Below are 14745 nucleotides of genomic sequence, written 5' to 3'. Positions count from 1 at the left end.
ATTTACTGCTAAAAATGAAAATTTCATCAGCTGTACAAGCAAGAAGACATTGCTGTCAGCTCTGTAGTTGTTGCTCTTGGAAAAATCTAAGTGTGTACCAGAATAGATCAAAGCAAACCCATTCTCATATTGGAATTAAAAAATGGTTTTGTAGCTTGCTAACTGACTTGCCAGGATTACTGAGAGTTTCTGGCCCTATTTCCTGTGAGGCTCTAAGGCACTGAGGAGAAAGGATTTGAAAGCTGAAGGTGTGGTTTTCAATAATTGCAAGGTGGGTGCAGGTGGAGAATATAAACCAAGGACAAGGTGGAAAAGATCCTAACTATGGAGGAACTCCTCTCTGAAGACAGATTTGGACTCTTTATTACCCTCTTTTCATCAGGCATAGTATGGTATGAAGATAATTTTACAAGATTATGAACTTTCATGGTATTTATGAGGAAATTTATATGCATTTCCTAAAGACAAATATATCTTGGCTACTTTTTTGACAGAAATAAAATGCAAAATGCATCTAAAGATCTTTTTAGTTAATTCCTGTTGGAAGATACCACAGATTTGTAATTTGCTTGAAATTATTCTGTCTTCTGTTTCCTTGGTAGACTTAAGTGAGAGTTTGCTTTTATAATTGTTTTGGTCACAGCAAACACTTTCCGTTATGCCTCATATAGCAAAGGAGTACGTCTAAAAAATTCCGAGAGGAAATTTGGAAGTCAAAATTTTTTGAGTTTGGCATTCTGTTAGAACAGAAGGGATGAAATTACGGGGAGAATTATTGTCTTCAGTATTTGTGCACTTTCAAGCATGACATTCTTAAATGTAGTTGCTTGCATGAGAGAAGATGATCCTTAAACAAGAATCAGCAACAATATGTGTTAGTACACTGCTTATGTGTGCAGTAGTCTTGTCTGAGTATTGATGACTCTGGCATTAGAATAGCACTTGACAGGTCCTGTCCTATATAATTTCTGGATATGTCACTTTTCTTTTGTGGCTCATCCCATTCTTCCCCTTTTGTCTATTCAGATGTTAACGTTCTTGGAGTTAGGGGATTGTGCAATCATTATAGTTAAAGACAACAATGAAACTATGAGAAATCTATTCCTTCAGAGGGTTTTCTAGACAGTGCTGCCATATGTGAAGTCATCGAGCATTCAAGAGCAGTCTGGTTTTACTTCTTCAGTGTCTTTGGAGACAAACACATTTTGTATCTATATGCAGATAAAAGTTCTTTAAAATTTTTTGGATCTTGTTATTGATTCTGTGGACATGTGTATGCTATCTCAATGTTCAATGTTTTGTGATCATGCTACAATATTAAAAATACAGACTGTTGTAGAGAGGGCTGTCAGTTGAGGCAGGCAGTATAAACAACACAAATAGTGTGTTTACCAAGCTTGGCAAGATCATTATTCGGAAGGGGTTGTAGTTAAATTAGTTGCAATGACAACACATTTGGAATGAAATGAGATTCAATGGCAAATTGAGATTAATCAAATGAATATGGCATGCCTTTAACTGATAATGAAGTCTGTGCAGATGTGCACTGCTTTCTCTGTTCCAGTGATTCCAAGTACACATAACTAGCTGAAATGTGTAAAGTGTAGTATTAAAAATAGCTGTAACTTTACTGATCTGTTGTAACAAGGGTTTGCTTTTGCTTGAAATGCAGCAACTACTCAAATTCCAGGAAAGAGTTGCTATTCAGCTTAGGAATCTCCTTTCATTTTCTGTCTTCATGTTCTAAACTTGAAGTTCTCTAGATGTGCACATGGTGCCACATGACACGGATTAAATGTCAGCATTGTGGCAGCCCGCTGCCTCTAAGGGACCTCTACTAATGATAGCCATTGATCCAGTGCTCAGTGTAGCTCCAAGGCAAGACCAGCTTCAATGCTTTTCCCTTCTGCCCTCTCATTTATAGTGAAGTTCCCCTCAGACATGGTGTTCACTCTTGGGGATGGAACCTACTTATTGCTGAAGTACCCTGTGCATTCATTTCTCAGATTTTACTGCTACATTTTTATTGCATGTTTGTAGCTAGAACTTTCCACAAGAAGAAATCTTTAATATGACATGAGAATATCCACAGGCATCATTCGTATTACTTCAGCTCTGAAGATCTCACCCATCAGTAGTACAATGCTGTGTAGAGCAAAAATGCTTCTGTGCTCAACATGGGGTAACTTTTATTAGCTGAAAGAAGTTTTAGAGTGCTATTACAAAATAACAACTGTCTGGTTATGCTGTGTAGCCTCTCAGTATGTCTATTGATTACCATACTATTAGAATATAAAAAAATTAACTTAATATTTTTAGAAATGGAAATTTAAATTTGATAAATTTGTATTTTTGAATATGATTATGAAAAAAATCAATTTGATATCTGACTTTTAAGGAATTCAGAGTGCTACTAAGTAAACGTTTAGGCTTTGATTCTTCATTTTATGGAGCACATTAAAATTGAAGTAAAAGTGATGCACAGTATCTGTGAAATGTCTTGCCTCAAATTTTCAAATCAGTGTGTTGTACGTGTATATTATGTATTATGCATATCTAAAGAAATGTGTACTTAATGGATTTAAATAATGACTGGAGAAATTAATGGCAAAACCCACACAAATCCATCATCTGTTCAGGTGGCCCTGCCTCTCAGTAGCAAATACACAGAGACTCGAGGGTCCCTGGGAAAGTAACACTGAGTTCTCCTGCTGAGTTCTCCTGAGTTCTCCTCCTGCTGTAGGACAGGACTACATGGACCTATGCTGTAAGTGCTCTAGAACACAAAATATAACCCCCTCACCCAGTGGATGGAAATTAAGCCAAGACCAGTACATTTCAGTGAACACATTCTCTTATGAATAGTGAAATGGAAAATTCTACAACATAATGGAGTTTCAAGATATTGGCTTGTTTGGAATAGAGAAGAAAATGTAATTCCTTTTTTTTTACCCCCTCCTTTTAAAACAGAAAGAAAACAGGTGATATGAAAATCTGATTCTAAGTAATTTACATGTTCCACCTCTGAAATAATCTTCATCATGGAGATAAGTCTGAATGGTACTTTGTAGACAGAATTTGTTATATGTCTAGTTATCTTGAGGAAGTAATTCCGAATCTAGTCACTGCTGAATGATTTTACTCTTAAATGCCTACTATGCAGTTTGAAATTTAAAATATATGAACCACATTTTTGGTGATCAGTCCTGCTGAATAAAAAGTGTTGTATAAAAAATTGTTGTGCTAAATTACTTGCTAGGAAAACACAAGAATATCCATCAAACAGTAATGAAATGTAACCTTTTAATTTCAAAAGGTTCCTACACAAAACTTGCTGGAATGTAGAGTAACATCTGTAAATGCTTCTGATGCCTGGGACCCTATTCTTAGCACAAGCAAAGACTTCATCCCAAAAGAGCCTTTTTTTACTTAAAATGTGACACAGAGAGATAAACTAAGGGAAAGAGAAAGGAAATGACGGGTGATTTTGAACCATTAATATGTTAGGCATGTCAAATGCCCCATGGAGCCATGCAGTGCCTTAACCAAGGATTAATTTCGTCTGAACCATAAACTAAAGATAAAACAAAATTGCTGTGAAATGCTAATAAAAAATTTTCTTCCAAAGCTACTCTATCAAGCAAATCTTAAGAGAAGAAAATGTTCCATGGCTGAAGACTGATTAAAGAGCTAAAATGGAATGAAAGAAAGAAAATAATAAAAATCCAAAATAATGCAGAAAACAGAACTGTCAGTGCTAGGTATGCTAATAACCTTACTGCTAAATCACTGGCTTTCAGATCACTTGTACTTCATAAGTTTTGCCTTTCTGTGAAGATAAAGACATTGAAATAAATGGGATTGAGTTGAGGTGAGGGTGGGTTAATAATCTGATCAAGAACAAGAAGAGATAAACCTTCTGTTTAACTAAGATTCAAATGAATAAATGTAGGCATTGACATTATGGTGGTTAGCACCAGGAAACAGCCTCCTTTTGGGACACAAGTGGCTTTGCCTGGAAATGGTATTCTAACATTTAACCAGGTTGAGAAAAAAATCCCCAAATAATTGAAGTGGACAGATAAAGCTTAATTTTTTAAAGGAATTCCCAGTGTCCCCAGTTAAAAAAAAAAAAAAACACAACTCTCAATACACTGTCAACAACTCAGCTGTTGGTTGAAAATGCCAGGAACAGATTCAGTGAAAGATTGTTGTTGTGATTGCCAATACGTTAAAAATAGAACAAGAAAAGACACTGTATAAAAAGCCCAAAATATCAGTTTGTAGGTTTTTTTCCTAAAAAAAAAAAAAGAGAAGAAAAGCTAAAGAGAAAGCAAAATAAAAAGGCAGAAGTAATAGAAGTTAGTATGACTGTAATATTTAGTAATGCTGGGTGTATTTGTCCTGTAAGAGATAAAACCTCTCTAAACAGAAAAATAAATATAAATAGTAACCCTTCATAAAATTCCAGACATACATCTTTAGTTTTTATCTGAAACTGAAGGATTCTGTTGCATGCATATAAGCTACACATTCCCAACTATAACTTGAGCATCCACTTACATGCCTTGGCATGTAAGAAAAATCAGAAAGCTGAAAGATGGTCTTAGCAAATGTTAGCATTACCAAATGCCTTGGCATACACAAAAATTGTTTTTCTGCTTGACCCTATAACGTACTGTACTTAAAAACCCAACAAAGCTGCACTTTGCACCAAAGTGAACTGTGCTGGAACGTCACTAAATCTGACCCAAGATTTGACTCCATACCCTATGGCCTCAAAGGGAGCATGTGTTGCTTGATGAGCTGAAGCCAAGGTGCTCATCCTTTAACTGCTGACCTTCTGAAATGCAGCATGGTTATTCTACTGAATAAGTTAATTACTTTCAAAGAATGAATTAGGTTTGGTTTTATTGTTTTGTTTTGTTATTTTCCCAACGGTTCTAAAAATTAGAACCTTCATAAAGAAGACTGCCATGAGACCAATCTCTGAATGGATGTGGGTGTTTTGGTCCTGAAGAATCAGAGGGCTGTAGCTGGAGGCTACTGTGTGGGACAGTTTTATCTGGCAGAACACAGACTGGTGTATTCTGAGAAGAAAGGAAGGGGAAAGAAGACCCCAAGCAGAGCGCTCTGTGAGGAATTGATGCACTTCCCCACAGTATCTTCTTTCTTGTCTTTGTATATCCGGGATATACACAGATATTTTTTAGGAATATCTCTGGGAATGAGGGAGTTTCTTTGTGGCCATTTTTTGAGGGATTGCTGACTCATGCTATCTTCCTGGAAACAAAAAGAAACTTTAGTACTTTTAAGTTCAGTTGCTAAATATACTGTCTTCACGTCATAGAAAGGAGATATTGGTGACATCAGGAGATGAGTGATTCAGGATTCCTTTGGTTCATGTTCACACTGTAAAGAAGGTGATATTTGGCCTAGGATCCTCTTCAAATGTTTTTTTCCTTCCCTGTTTATATCAGACATCAGGTGCTTTCTGTGACCTCCATAAAACAGACTGAGCAGAAGAAAACTGGTTCTGCTGCAGCCACCCTGTGGAAAAATCAATCATTCTCCTTGGCAGTGCAGCACAAAAAAAAAAAAAAACAAAAAACCCAAAAAACAAAAACAAAAAAACCCAAAAAAACCCCCCAAAAAACCAAACCCCAAACAAACAAAAAGCAAACAAAAAAAACCCAGACAAACAAACACAACCCAAACAGCACCCTATGCCATACATCAAGTTTCACAGACTTTGCCCAGCTGGGCAGCCCTATGGCAGAATTTTAAGTACCAGTTTTGGGAAAGGCCCAAGCAGTGGGTCTGCTACTAAAGGAAAAGCTTCCTCATTCGAGGCATCCTCCACCTCTGTTTATTCAGGACAGCAGCATTAAAGATCAGAATTAGATGGATATAATTTTCTTGCTTGCTATATATATCTTACACATTTCAAAAATACCAGATTCAAAAGAAGGATCCAATGTGCCTAACTATTCAGGATGCGATTATTATGAAACCTATTTAGGCCAAAACATAGGTTCTATAAAACTTGGCTAATATAAAACCTTTATTTAAAAATGCAATTGAAATAGTTCCGTCAATTCTACAGGTTAACAAAGCCAGTTTCCTGAACTATAAAACTTGCAATGTTTAGTTCTTAGCTAAACCAATTTTTTACTTTATAGAGATTCAGAATTGTAATGTCTCCTCTCCTCTCCTCTCCTCTCCTCTCCTCTCCTCTCCTCTCCTCTCCTCTCCTCTCCTCTCCTCTCCTCTCCTCTCCTCTCCTCTCCTCTCCTCTCCTCTCCTCTCCTCTCCTCTCCTCTCCTCTCCTCTCCTCTCCTCTCCTCTCCTCTCCTCTCCTCTCCTCTCCTCTCCTCTCCTCTCCTCTCCTCTCCTCTCCTCTCCTCTCCTCTCCTCTCCTCTCCTCCCCGCTCCTCCTATTCTTTCTTCTCTTCATCACAATCTTGATGCACATGTAAAGTCTGGGGACAAAAGGTCTTGGGTGTGGAATGAGCTTTGAGAGGACATTAGGTGAATTGAAACTGACCTTATTTAAGAAAGGTTTTAAAACCTCTGTGTCTAATAAAGTCCTTCCACAAAACTACAATGTCACTTGCAACACCAAGCATTAATTTTTTAAAAAATAATTACAATTCTCTAAAATATCACTAAGAACAGAGTATTTTAACAGCCCCAACAGACAGAAGGGCCAGCAATTCCACATGTTTTACTAGAGATTTCATTAGGACTAATGCTTTTTAGTAGAAACTTTTACATTCTCCAAAGCTGGTAACAGTATAAACACTCAGATAAGAGGAAGAGGGGGTTTTAATGCAGTAAGAAGGTTTATTTTTTTCATTGTCTTGCCTTTCAGTGTAATTTCTGTAGGCTTTCACAAGTACTGATCACTTACAACATAAGGGACGTGGAAGCCTTGTGCTGGTTGAAATAATTCTGAAATGAATTGCCGGGTTGTGATATATATAAAAGACAAGAATGTGATGACTTTTTTATAGAATTATTTTAATTAGAATTATGTTTTCTTAAATATTTTATACCAGGAAAGTGAAACTGAATCTGAAAAAACATTTTATTTAGAGCCAAGTCCTTTTTCCAGGGTCATGGCTTTATAGCTAAACTTAATGTACAATTATTTCATGTATTCTGGTAAAAAAATAATTCCATTTACTGAAGAGCAGCAAAATTATTTTTACTTGTTACCTCAGCCCTTTGCTGTAGCTCTGCAGAGGTAACCTGAATTGGACCTGCTTTTAGCTTTTGTTGTCGTCTCCTCCTTGTCCCACCTCGGCACAAGATTTGATGCAAAGAAAGTTCAAAGCAGGCTAATGAGGCAATTTTGCAGATGCTTAAGGGCACTGCTCCAAGCATGGACAGTAACATGGAAAAAATGTACAGGGTTTATTTGATAAGAAATGAAATGGACAGGATAGGCTGATCTAATGGATCCAGTCCAGTTGTCCTCTCAGCTATGGACAGAAGGATTTTTAAGTGGTGATGGGTGGGATGCATCAGGTGGTGCATCACGTAGAGATAAAAAAAAAAAATAGAGAATTATGTAATACCTGAAAGGAGATTGTAGCAAGGTGGGGCTTGGTCCCTTCTCCCAGGTAGCAAGCGACAGGATAAGAGGAAATGGCTTCAGGTTGTTCCACAGGACATTTAGATTGGATATTAGGAAAATTTCTTCACTGAAAGCATGGTCAGACATTGAAACAGGCTGCCCAGGGAAGTGGTGGAATCACCATCCCTGGAAGTGTTCGAAAGCTATGTGGATGTGGCACCTGGGGACAGTTTAGTGGTGGACAAGGTGGAGCTAGTTTATCAGGTGGACTTGATCTTAGATGTCTTTTTCCAACATTAATGATTCTGTGCTTCTTTTATTCTAAGAACTGGATGAAGATGGGAAAAGAACATTAGAATGGCTGAGCTGTTTCTGTTGCCTTGTAGTTTTCCCTCCAAAGAGAAAAGTGGCAGCCTCTGGAAGCTTGTTTTGGAGATGGGGGCTACACTAACCCGGTGTGTCAGACCTGCTTCCCTGCTCGGCTTGTCATAAATTCCCTTCCACCCCTCCAGTCAGTATGAAAAGTTTTGCTTGGTTTGGAGATTTTCTTCTTGCTGCTAGATTAGTTTGTCTCTACTCGAGCTTGCACTGCAATCATTGTATTTTGGAACCTTTATATGGTGTGAGATCTGCTTCCTCAAATTTAATGCCCAGTAAAACATCTCAGTTTTATGGGGAATGGTAAAGCTTTCAAAAAGAAAATGCAGCTCAGGAAGAGTTTAAGATCTGTCTATGAGGTATTTTGTAATGATGATGCTTTTGTGTATACAAATTAGAACATCCAAACCCACTTGTTAGAGGGAAGAGCCAAAAAAAAGCAGTCAATCTCATCACTGCATTTTTCCTGCATGTAAAAACAGCCACATTATGACTGTAAGAGCAGAAATTATTTTCTTTTCTAATCAACAAAGCAGGCATAAGCAAAAGAAAAATTGCTAGGTGGCCCAACATGTGTAATGTTATCCTTGTACACACAGTATACTTCAGATGTACACCACAGGAGTATAATGGGGTGTATTTAAGCAGCAAGCATTGTCACAAGACTTCTCACAGCAAAGAGCTTCAAGGACTTAAGAGATCCAGTAATATGAAATTAGATGAATAGCACAGTGGTTACCCATATAGAATAAAAAGTGATTGTAAGTGAAGCTATTTCAATTTAGGTAAAGTATTAAATGGGGTCCCTGGGGATCATTACTTGAATTTGTACTGTTTCTAATCTATAAAAATGCCCTAGGTGAAAAAACCTAACTGCAAACCCATACAGTTTTCTGTGAAATAAACATGGGAGAAGGTAGAGTACAGAACAGTCAATGAACAAATGTAACTTTGAACTAGGTCAGCATATAGCAAACAGAATCTGTTAAAGAATATATAGCCAAGCAGATGGGATCTCAGAGCTGGGTAAATTTGACAGGAATAGAACTGTACTTGGTTAAGAAAAATTTAGTACGGAACACAAATGAATTGTGGTAGAAGGCAAGAAAGTGCTGCTCATGTAGGTAGGCTGAAAGGCTGGATACTCTGATGCTGAAAAGTATAATGGCAGAAAGTAATATTTCATCTCCAGCAAGGGAAAGTGGAAAAACTTGCAAACTCCAGTTCACTTTTGGAACAAGCAATTCCAAATTAATTTAAACATGAAACCTGATCCAGCTTTCTCTGCACCCCGAAGAAAGCTAGGGAAGTTTGAGATGAATGCTGGCAAAATCTACTGCTGACCAATTTAGAAAACCTCCAGTGATCTATCCCAAAATCCTGAGCCAGAATCAGATGTACTTCTTAATGCCTTCCAGAAAAAAACTAGCAAGGAGACTTGGAAGAAATAAAAGGAACTGTCAGAATTTTTATCCCAACATTTAAGAGTAATACATGAAACAGTTTTCCCTATGGATTATTCACCTTAGCCTAATTTGCTTAAATGCCTTGCTAAATTAAAGATTTTCCTATTTGTTTTTGTTTGATTTTTTTTTTTTTTTTTTTTTTTTTTTGTTATACGAGATTTATATTTTTGTCATTTTGTTTGGTCTTAATTTGTAGCTTTGCCAAAAAATTACCTAGAGTTTCCAAAAATGTTTTTCTGTTGTTTGTCTTCAGTTAAAAGATTATCTAAAAAACCCTAGGTGGATTTTATATGATCAACTGTGTTGTCAGTTATAACTGGGTATTGACTGGAATTCCCACATGACTATGAAAAAATGGTTGGCTTTTTTTTTTTTTTGTTATACGTGGATATGATTTTTTTTCACCAAACCTTGTTTACTATGACAACTTCTCACATGATAGATGAAAACTATTTTAATTACATTATATTCATTCACTTCTACCAGTACTTTTTGTTCATCACTTGCAAAAATGCCTGCATTTTACGCACCTGCTCCTTGCTGTGTAACTTAGCTGTAAATAAAGCTGTCTTGATCTCTCTATCTCTTTTATTTCTTCTCTTTTAAAAATGATGCACAGTGTGTGTGCTCTGTTATCTGTTTCTCTCTTTACGCCCAGAACAATGTGTCTCCTGGGCTCCTCTTTTGGCATAAGGTAAGAACAACATTTCTACAGGAGATGGAATTAGCTATATTTTGTTTTCTGGGGTGAACTTTGTCCATAGAAGACTGATTCAAACTCTCCTTTAATAATTTTGGTCTGTCTGCTTGATGAGACTGAATGTAGGATGAATTTTTAACATGGTAACAATTATTCTTTCCACTATTGATACTGCATTTTCTTTCTCACCCATGTGCTTAGTCCTTAGTTCCCTCCCCAGGGGGAACAGTCATTCCTGTAAGCTGTGTTTTTCACCCATTTATGTTCCATTACCTCTTCCTAACTACTCCCTGCTGTATGGGCTGGGTTGAAGTACAAGAAAGCAATGTCCTGCTTGGTCTAGTCAAGTTATAGACTATTCATCTGTATTGGAGCAGTGAGCTGACAGAGGTGGTGTTTCTTGTCAGCAGCCCACGTTGCTGGAGCTCACAAACTACTGTGAAGTGATAAAATCAATTTCATCTATTTAATTCCTTACTTCTTTCTGTTGTGGCAGCTTACATTGCCATAATGGCTGCAAACTTTGAAACTCACCCCTAACCTTATGCTAGTGTTCTTCTGTTATGTATCCTTAATTGTGACTACTATACTGGACAACTATGGTTGTTTTCTAAGTTATAATTGTTCACAGTTCAGGGTTCTTCTGCATTTTTCAGTGAACACTCAGTTTTTCTTCCAAAACGATCATATCTCAGTCACAAGCTTATCACGTATCTGGTCCTAGTTAGACTTGTAAAATTGGCTTAGATTGATCACAACCCCTTCTGTAATTTCACATTCTTCTGTGCCCTGATTAAAAGCACATACTTAATGTGTTTCATTTTTACAAGGAATGCAATGCTCCTTGAATTTCTGGTACTGCCTCATACTTACACTTCTCTAAGATAGCTGAAAACTATTAAACATTTTGCTCTGAGTCAGCCAGTGCTATGTGAAAAATCAGACCACCTCCAATGTATCTTCTCATTTTTTGGCTCCTGTTCTTTGCAAGTAAATCTGAAGTGCTGTGTGAACCTCCTTATGTTTTTCCTTTTGGTAGATGTTTCCAGCTTTCTTAGTGCTTTTAGTTCCCTCATTCTTCCACAGTGCTCATAATTTAAAGAATAAAAATGTCATTACTGCATCTGTTGCTAACCTGAAATCAGTCAAGTTTCTGTGCATAGTGCAGGTAATTCCAGCGTTGTGAGCACCTTCAGAGAAGTGTTTGTCCTTACCCCTGATGCTGGGCTGTGCAGTCCTGCAGCCCTCCTGCTGTACTGCAGTGTACATCTGCACAGCCAGCCAGACCTGCCAGCCAGCCGGACTGAACGGTGAGCTTGAGCAGGCAGAAGGAAGAGGTGGCAGCATATACCTGGGGAGGAATAAGAGGGATCCAGCTACACCTTTTTGCATTGGATTGCAGTCAGATCAGTTCAGACAAACCCTGAAATCACACCTGCAGACATCCATCATCCAGTTTTTCTTCTGTGTCACACGTGTGAGGCTGTAGGTACAGCAAACTGCCCTTTGACTGTCTGTGCCTCTCATTCCTCATCACTTCTTCATTGAGTACTTCTGGACTATGTTACAAGCTTCAGTATGGTTAAGGATTGGTAAATCCCTGAGAAGCTTTAGTTTTCTTGGGTTTAAGCTCCTTTATTTATTTTTTTCCTCAAATTCTGGACAATATTATTGTACTAGTAATTATTCAAGCAGAAAAATGGCCTCCACACTGAGATATGGCAAATTATATATACCTTTATATCTCTTAGTTTAGAGATATTTATCTGCTAGATTATGTTTAGAAGTAAAAGACTCACAGAAAACCAAAATCTTCCCCTTGATTCTGCCTGGTCCTTTCAGCACAGCAGAAATGATCCAGTACTGAGGTGATGTTTTCCAGAGTAAAGAAAAGTAAATACATTACAACTTCTTTTATTGTAACTGTCACATTTCTAGTGAAACATGGCTGAATTTATACATGAAACGCACAGATTAAATAGTTCCAGCATTCAATACAATTTTAAATTTTGAAAAGTAACTCTTCTTTTTTTCTGTTTTAATTTTCGTCATGAAACTAAATGCACGTCATGGGAAAAGAAATAAAGAACAAACCTGGTGTTTCTAGATGGACATTGGAAGTGAAGCAAGAAAAGCAAAACAAATGAAAAGTGTTTTTGTACTGAACTGCTTTCCTCCTTAACCTTAAATAGCAGCTCTCTCAATGTTGTTGGTATCCAGAGCATGGTGGGAAGAGCTCAGATCCACAGCCAGAGTTGCAGCTGGGAATAGCAACATTTTTCATAAGACTCCCCTGAGCAAAGCACCCCATCTGTTTCGTAACACCACTGCCTGTTTCTAGGGCCACATGTGAGACACAGCTGGTTGGAAGCCACAGTGGTGGTTTCTGGCACAGGGGGCTCCTGGAGCTGCAGAGGGAACCCTCTGTGCTGAACTGGGAATGCAGAAGTTGCCAGCATCACAGCAGGGGACAGCAAGATGGGCTCTGGAGGAGGAATCCTCCTGCACAGACACTTAACAGACAACAGTGAAGGGAGGTTCCTTACCAGTGAATCAGTGGGATTCTAGGACAGCCTCCCACAAGGACTAGTGTGACAAGAAAGCCAACTGGTTTCAACATCGAGCTTTAGAAATGCACAGAAGTGATTTTATACTGTTATTGTATAAAACCAGCGAATAGTGCCCTGTGATTAATGGTGTTTCTACTAGATTTAAAGTCTAAAGCAAATAAGAAAGACATTTTCTCATTTGAAATATATAGGTGGAATGGTGGAACGGTTTCATTGTGGAAACCTTCAGCACATCTGAAAAGGCTTTGTCACAGAAAACTTAACAGAAATGTAACCCTGGAACACCAAAATGCTTGTTCTGTATTGATGACTTCTGTACTGATGGCTACATCAGTAACTGCTACAGAACACTGATATCCTGTCATCTTGAATCTATCACATCCTCCTAGGATCTAGAAAAGTTATCTGCAAACTGCAAAACCAGGTTGCTTTTATTTTACCAGAAACCTGTGATGCAGTAATGCAAATGGTCCATCAGTCTGGCCATTGTAAATTGGAGGGGAGTGTAAAATAAAATAAACTGTATATAAAAGAAACTCCATGGTAAATTGTGAGTTTTCATGTTTAATGAAAAATCATCTTATTTTTGTGGGGCTGCTACAGAATTTTTAGTTCACTGCACTAGAATTACATAAAAAAACTTCAGCCAAATTAGACAGAACTGCTTGGTACAATTTTTAGGCATTGACTATTAAATCTGTTTTCTCTCCTGTGAACAGAGGATTTCCTGTATTGTTTTTTGTCCTCTAGTGAGAAAATCTGCAAGAAAACCTCAAGTATTTACAAAAAAGGAAACTTATCAGATACAGTTTGGATTGTTCTGAAGTTAGAACTTGATTACAAAGACACAAATTTCTCATCTTTAATTAAATGTATAGTAAAAATATTCTGAAATATGCATATTAAAACTTGTAGTTATTACAACCCTAATTTAAACATTATTTCAATTTGGCCAAATATCGTTTGAGCTGTCTTTTAAAAAATACTGCCATACCATGAGCATCTCGGAATAATCCTTTATATTAACTGCAGAAAGCTTCTAAGAAGGCTCTGATAGCAAGACTGTGAAGTGCAAGTTTACATGCAGTGTTGAAGATATTCATTAAAATTGTAATTAGGCTCACGATTAAATTCAGTCGCAGTAGAAACTTTGTGTGTAAGTGTTGCTACAGGAAGAAACCTCCAGTCTGAAAATTAGTTCAACAGTCTGAGCTATTTTAATTATGCAGAGTTGATTATCATTGGAGAAAGAAACCTTTATTACTGCACCAGAATACTGATTCCTTCCACCCCCTAGCACATTGCTTGTTTTTCTGGGTTAGAGTGTGGTCTGTTTTGCTAGCCTAATGATGTTCTTTGTAAATAATAGGAAAGTTAATCTGAGTAAGTTCAGGATCCTACTATTAACATTTTATTAAATGACCATTCATATGATAGCAGCTATCTTGCTTATCATGTTACAGCGGTAGCTTCTAGTTGTATATAGAAACTTTTAGTGAGGTGTTTTTTAATTTGCAGAATTTTACAAAGCTTCATTCCAAGGCAACATCTTGTTTCCATTTTTGCAAACCTAAAGCTAGTGACAGAGATGCTGATGGATGGCTTTAACTGTCTCAAATGTCACAAATATACCTAAATCTGGCAAATCTGGGTATAGCAGAAGGAAATGTCCCTCCCCCTATTCATGTCTAATTTGATTATCGACAGAGTCCCCTATCTTAGCAGCAGATTTTATACATCAGTCGAGAAGAATTTGATTCTTTGAAATGGAACTTGACTTTATTTCAACTGAAAAAGCAGAGGGTACAGCACACTCTCCTTGCCAACCCCTTCAAGCACATGTCCTAGCATGGTTTGGAGGTGAGGAGTAGCTGTGCAATGCTTTTTGGGCAGGGTAATCTGACTGCAGCACTGTGCTTTGCTCCCTCACTTAGTCTGCAGTGGCCAAAGAGTCAGGGTAGTTGTTGCCCTGGTCTAAGATGGTTCTTCCATCCATCCATCCATCCATCCATCCATCCATCCATCCATCCATCCCCTAATTTTCATCTG

Source organism: Anomalospiza imberbis, chromosome 4 (genome assembly GCF_031753505.1).
Source record: "Anomalospiza imberbis isolate Cuckoo-Finch-1a 21T00152 chromosome 4, ASM3175350v1, whole genome shotgun sequence".
Taxonomy (NCBI): domain Eukaryota; kingdom Metazoa; phylum Chordata; class Aves; order Passeriformes; family Viduidae; genus Anomalospiza; species Anomalospiza imberbis.
The sequence above is the reverse complement of the archived record's forward strand: the minus strand, read 5'-3'. Positions refer to the sequence as shown.